Source organism: Magnolia sinica, chromosome 9 (genome assembly GCF_029962835.1).
Source record: "Magnolia sinica isolate HGM2019 chromosome 9, MsV1, whole genome shotgun sequence".
In the NCBI taxonomy this organism is placed as follows: Eukaryota; Viridiplantae; Streptophyta; class Magnoliopsida; order Magnoliales; family Magnoliaceae; genus Magnolia; species Magnolia sinica.
In genome coordinates, this window is record NC_080581.1 from 21,869,561 (window position 1) to 21,876,304 (window position 6,744).

General features: G+C 38.8%; 1 non-coding gene across 1 annotated transcript; it reads right to left on the reverse strand.

Moving 5' to 3' along the window:
* Nucleotides 1-5,845: 5,845 nt before the first annotated feature.
* Nucleotides 5,846-5,952, reverse strand: LOC131257077 (small nucleolar RNA R71). The gene has a single exon (XR_009177097.1). It is a non-coding gene; the product is annotated as a small nucleolar RNA R71 (small nucleolar RNA).
* Between the last annotated feature and the right edge of the window lie 792 nt (nucleotides 5,953-6,744).

The following is a 6,744-nucleotide window of genomic DNA, read 5'->3' on the forward strand; positions in this document are numbered from 1 at the left end:
ATTCTCTTAAATTGAGACACTTCTTTATTATTTAATTAATGTCTTAACCAGGGAATGTATTCCATTGATTTTCCTACTGATAGATTACCCTTTCGATTTTGTCCCGTATGTGTTTGGCCCTGGATGTATGTTTGGTACTTCCTACGAATTCCAAATCATAGCAATTAATTATAAATATATAACAATGTTTATTACCAAAAGCATTTAAAAATATAAAAAAGAATAATATACTTCATTAACTTACTCCTCCCATTGATGATTTTCAACGTGATGTTGCAAAACTCATCTGCGTGCTTGTTGGTATTGCACTATAGTAAGATCATAAACTTTTTCTTTCCTATCATTTTGGGAATCACTAGCATTTTCATAATCATTATTGAATATTTTTATTCCTTGCTTATGACCTCCTATTATATTATTAGGATAATATTCCATGCAGTACATCATAAATTCCTCTATAATGTAGTATTCCGCAATACTGCCCTCTAGGTAAGCTTGATTCATCATATACTTCTTGTATGTTCTCGTCATCCTGTTAAATATTAAAATTAGGTATTGATGAAAAAATATAAGCTATTTAAAAAAATTTAATAAATTAAAACAGTTAAAGTTACCTCTCAAAAGGATACATCCATCGATATCTGACAGGTCCGCAAACTTGTGCCTCCTCCGCTAAGTGTACAATAGGGTGTGTCATGGAAACGAAAAACGATATTGGAAAATACTTTTCAAAAACACATAATGTTTCCATTATTTTATTTTTCATTTATTGAAGTTCCATGCGATGAATTTCTTTAGAACATATGACGTTGAAGAATCTTGACAATTGTATAATGGCGGCGCGCAATGACTTTTCTTTCTTGAATGAATGTATCAATAATACGGGTAGTAACTGCTGCATTAGAATGTAATAATCATGTGACTTAAGGCCCTTGAGTTGATAGTCATCCATATTGATATGATGTTTTCAGTTTGCACTATACCCTCTCGGAACTTTCAAATCACTCAAGGTTCGACAGATGAGTTTTATTTCAGAACTGGATAATGTGAAAGGAGCTTTAGGCAATAACAACTTACCATTTTTTCCTCTAGCCAATATTTTGATCTTATCTTCATAGCCATAAGATCTTGACGACCTTGTAAACCATCCTTAGACTTATCCTTCATGTTCATGATTGTTGCAATAAGTTTCTCAGTAACATTTTTCTCAACATGCATTACCTCCAAATTATGATGAATGGGCATATGCTCCCAATACGGCAATGTAAAGAAGATTGATCTCTTCGACCAAGCTGTAAGGTTAGACTCCTCATCTATGGTCTTCTTCCTCTTATTTCCTATATACTTTCCGAACTTGGTTTGTATATTATTCATTTTAACTAATATCTGATCTCCAGACAAATGCTTTGGACCCTGCCGATTTTCATCATTCCCATTGAATTGAGATCTTTGGCTCCTAAAGATATGAGCTCTTGTGAGGAATCTTCTGTGCCCCATATAAGTAAACTTCTTTTCATGTTTTAGCCAAATAGAGTCAATCTCCTCACTACAAACAGGACATGCATACTTTCCTCCTGTCCTACACCCAAAAAGATGTCCATAGGCTAGAAAATCATGTATTGCCCATAATAAAATCGCCTTCATTGTAAACCTATTCTTCCCGAACGAGTCATATGTTATAAACCCTTTCCACAATTCATTTAATTCTTCAATTAATGGTTGTAAATATAAGTCAATGTCATGCCTTGGACCATTTTTTTCAGGAATTAAAAGTGTTAACATAATAAATTCCTTCCGCATGCATAAATGAGGTGGAAGATTATATGGAACAATCATAACAGGCCAGCAACTACATGAGATGCTTATATGCCTAAAGGGGTTGAATCCGTTTGTTGTAAGTCCCAACCGAACGCTACGTGGATCCGCAGTAAAATTACTAAATTTTCTATTTACAAACTTTCACATAGAAGAATCCACAGGATGACGCATGTACGAGTCATTTTTAGCCCCCTTTGAATGCCACAACATATTCTCTGCAATCCATGATACACTATAAAGTCTTTGTAACCTTGGTGTTAATGGGAAGTATCTTAGCACCTTCTATGTTACATGTGAGACTCTTGATCTTCACTTTCCATCTGCTTGCTTTACATGTAGGACAACTTTCCTTATTAGCATGCTCCTTCCAGTACAGAATACAATCATTATAGCATGCATGTATCACCTCATAGTTCATACCCAATGAACTGATTAATCTCTTCGCATTATAGGTTTTGAGGGTCAAATATTGCATATCGGACCCAGTTGTTGCCTAGATTTATGAACATGGTACCATTTAATATCTCATTTTAATCATGTTTCTGTTGCAGGGAGGAATCAGGAGTGTGGACTGAAAAATAGTATCAAATGCATGGATTTGACGCTCCAGAATCACCAAGGCAAGGGATGGACTCTAGGAGACCCAGAGCGACAAAATTGTACACCAGGGGTCCGCGAAAATTGAGAAACTGAAGCTCAAGCGGCCTGAAAGTCAGGCAGAATGCAAGATCACTGGGTTTCCATCATCGGTTCGGTTCGAAACTCCATACGTGGCTTGAGGACATTAAATTAACCGTACACGTCAAATTTCATCTGTTCAGTACCTATGGAAGTGTCCCAACGCACAGATCAGCCCTAAAATCTTGAGTTTGGTCCCACTTGATGTATGGATATGCTCCATTTTTGGTCTCAACTGCTTAAATTAAATGAAAAAGAGGTTGCACGGATCAGATTTCTCACATGCATGAGGCTGGGACCCACCGTGCGTACGTGGGAGTGCACAAGGGCTGTACACTCGCAGTGTACTGAGCAAAGGAAGCAGTCAAACGGGCGTTTGACCGAAATTTCTGCCCAAACGCAGCAGAGCCCGTGTCTGTTTACAACAGACGGACGAACTGTCCGTCCACCATCCCAGTATGGGCCACCAAAAAGATGATCGGGACCGTCCATCTGTTTCAGAGGGTCAAACCGACCGTACATATGAGGTCTTTCCTAATTTTTGCTCGCATACACAGGAGAATACTGCCCAAAACGTGGGACAGACGGCTGAATGAAAGCATCGGTGGACCGCATCAACGGACAACCAAAACCGTCCATCTCCAACCGGAATTCCGAGGCAAATCCAACCGACGGAGTGGATTTCCTCTCCAGCATCGTTCATGGCCTCCACCAACATCCCAGCGCAAGAACCGCGCAAGCCCTGTTGCGCGCAGCCGGGACTTCCGGGCCGTTCCTTGATTAAGACGGTGATCGGATCAGCAATCCAAATCGTTCATTTTCATCAACAGGGAGCCGTGACCACCTCCAAGAAGTCCGATTCTGATTTTGGACGATCAGTCATCCAAAATCTCGATCCAAACACAAGATGTTTTACGTTCCACTGCGCATACGAACGCGGTTTGCGTTCCTAGCTGCGTAAGGATTGTCTCCGCAACCTATTTCTAGTAGGACTCTGCAGCAGCTCTCGGAGGACAGCTCTATAAAGAGAGGAGGCTGGAACGTGGGGAGGGTATTCAATTTTGAAGGCTGGACGTGGAGGCTAAAAGCGTGAAGCAGCAGGTGGGTTTTTCTGCTGGACCGTGGGACTTGCAGCGTTTTGAGGAGAGCGCTGGAGCAGGGTTGCTGCTGCATGTCAGGGAGAGAGAAAGAGAAAGGATTCAAGCTGCTGGCAGCGTGTGGAGGATTGGAAAGGGCAGGTGGCACGTGAGCTAAGCTTGGTTTCCTTTCTTCTTTTCCTTTATATTTCTTTTTATTTTTAAGTTTAGCCGCATCATGCCTATGTGTGGCTAATCCTCTTAGCTAGGGCTAAGAGGTGAAGCTTGTGGCGAGATGGGAGATACTATTTCCTTCTTTTCATTTAAATTCATGAACTGAAGTTGATTTGTATTAATGGAATGTTTTTTAGTCTTTAATGGTCTGTTGTGATTGAAATTACAATGCGTCTGCAACGGCTTTAAATATCTCTTTTTCTTTCTTTTTGGATGTTCGTGACGTCAGGCAGCCCTGTTGTTCACCATCGTCTCCTGGGCATGGTTGGATGATCGTACCCTTCCTAACTTTCATGTACTTTTGATTAGTTGGTAATTAGTTTAATCCTGTTATTTGCTTTGTCTCCTGGGCATGGTTAGATGATGGAATCCATTCTAATTCATATACCTTTCATCTCTTGAAAACCAGATCAAGTAAGTTCAGTTTGATTTCCATGATTCCTGATGCAGGCAAAAGATCTCCCTGATCCCTACAAGTGGATCCTCTGAATCCCTAGTTTCCTTCCTCTGAATTCCTTAAAGTTTTAGATAACTATTCCACAATAATTTCTTAAATTCTATTTAGTTTAGATCGCATCCTAGACTAGTTCTATTTCTATATAGTTTCAGATAACGTACAGGTATCAGTCCCTGTGGATTCGACCTCGGTCTTACCGAGTTTATTACTACATCACAACCCTATACTTGGGGAGTGAACAAGTTTTTGGCGCCATTGCTGGGGACTGACGGTTACAATTCTCTGAAATTAATTGGTTTTAGGATTAGTTTAAGATTAGGATTTTACTAACCTTAGTTTTTTATTTATTTTTATTTGAGTTCAAAACTAACTTATTTCCTGTTTTATAGGATCTTGACATAAGTTTCTCAATTGGTAATTCCTTCCTAATCTCTCTACTTTTTCTTATTTTTTTAGAATTAGGGTTTAAAATTTTAGAATTTTTTTTAATTCTAGTACCCTCCCTTCTGTAGGAAATAGTTTATTTTTAGAAATTAGGTTATTTCTTTCCCTTTTTAGAAATTAACTTTCTATTTTTATTTTAGTAACTTTCTAATTCTAACTCTCTTAGAATCTAATTTGTTTCCTAATTTATTTTTAGAATTTTTGTTTAGAAACTAACCTTCCTATTTTGTAGGCCTTTAAGATAGAAATTTCTAATTCGGTAAGCTCCTTCCCTACTTTCTATTTTTCAGTTCTCTTTTCATAATTTACTTTCTAGTTTAGGTCTTTCCTAATTTATTTTAGAAATTTCCACTTTCTTTTAGGAATTCCTTCTTTTAGAAATTAATTTACTACTATTTTTCTTTTAAAGGATCGTTCTTCTCTTTTTAGAATCTAACTTATTTTGTTTTATTTTGTAGGTCCTTAACTTAGGGGCTTCAATTTGGTAATTTCCTTCCAACTCTCCCTCTCTTCCTTTTTAGATTTTCTTTTCCTTTCTTAGGATTAGGATTTGAATTTAATTGAGGGCTGCGAGTGTTTCATGCCCAAGTGGGCCCGTAACAACACTCGACGTCTCTTGACTGAAGGAGGATTGGTTGAGGGGTTGATTATCCATCGCAGGACTACACACCACTCGAAATCCCTTGAGTTAAGTGAAGTTATGGCTGAAGACCAACCTCCTCTACTTCCACCCAGGGTGGAGGATACCGAAGATGAGAATGAGGTGCAACAGGCACCCCCGCCTCGTACTTTACGAGATTATCTACAACCGGTGGGAGTAAGTATACCCTCATGCATGATTTTTCCTGAAAACACAGGACAAATGGACATCAAGCCAGGAGTTATCCAACTCCTTCCCAAATTCCATGGACTTGAATCAGAGAGTCCTTATTTACATTTGAAAGAGTTCGATGAGATTATAGCTACATTATGTTTTCCTAATGTATCTGAGGATACAATTAGGCTGAAACTCTTTCCTTTTTCCTTAAAAGAGAAAGCTAAGACGTGGTTACATTCACTGTGTCCTAGATTCATTGGCACATGGAACGACATGCAGAGGGAATTCATAAAAAAATTCTTCCCACATCACAAAACGATTACCCTCAGAAAAGTAATCATGAACTTTGCCCAAAAGGAAGATGAAACATTCTTCCAATGTTGGGAAAGGTTCAAAGATTTGGTCAGTTCATGCCCACAACACGGTTTTGAAACGTGGCGCATTACAAATTTTTTCTATGATGGACTGACATCTTCCATGCGCCAAATGGTCGAGACAATGTGTAATAGAGAGTTCATCAATAAAGATGTTGACGAGGTATGGGATTACCTCGATGGTCTCGCTGAAAAAACACAATCATGGGACTATTACCCAATGGCGAACACCACATCTAGGCCGACTCAATTAAAGGAGAAAGGTGGATTATATCTCTTGAAAGAAGAGGATGATCTCAAGTGTAAAGTGACTACGCTCATAAAGAAAGTTGAGGCCATGGAAGGAAAGAAGGATAAGGTCAATGAAATTGTTTGCGGCATCTGTGATTGCAACATTCATACAACTGAAAATTGTCCTACAATACCCGCCTTTCGAGGAGTGTTGAATGAACAAGCTAATGCCGTAAACAACTATCAAAGACCTTTTACTGGACCTAACTCTAATACATACAATCCTGGCTGAAAAAATCATCCAAACTTTAGTTGGAGGAATGGACAAATGGCTACTCCTCCAGATTTCTTTAATCAAAATCCAAATCAAGTGAAACCTCAAGAGGAACCGGTTCAAAATCCCATACAAGAGCTGGCTCAGGCAATGCGGGGAATTACAGATTTTATGCAAAAGATAGATTCTCGTATGACGATTATAGAAAAGGGGATGCTTCCTGCACAACCTCTCCCCAATCCTAAACTGCAGTACGAGATTAATGATCCCAGCTCTTCAAATTAGATGGGGCACGCTAAATCCATCACCACTCTTAGGAGTGGAAAGATCATTGATAAAAC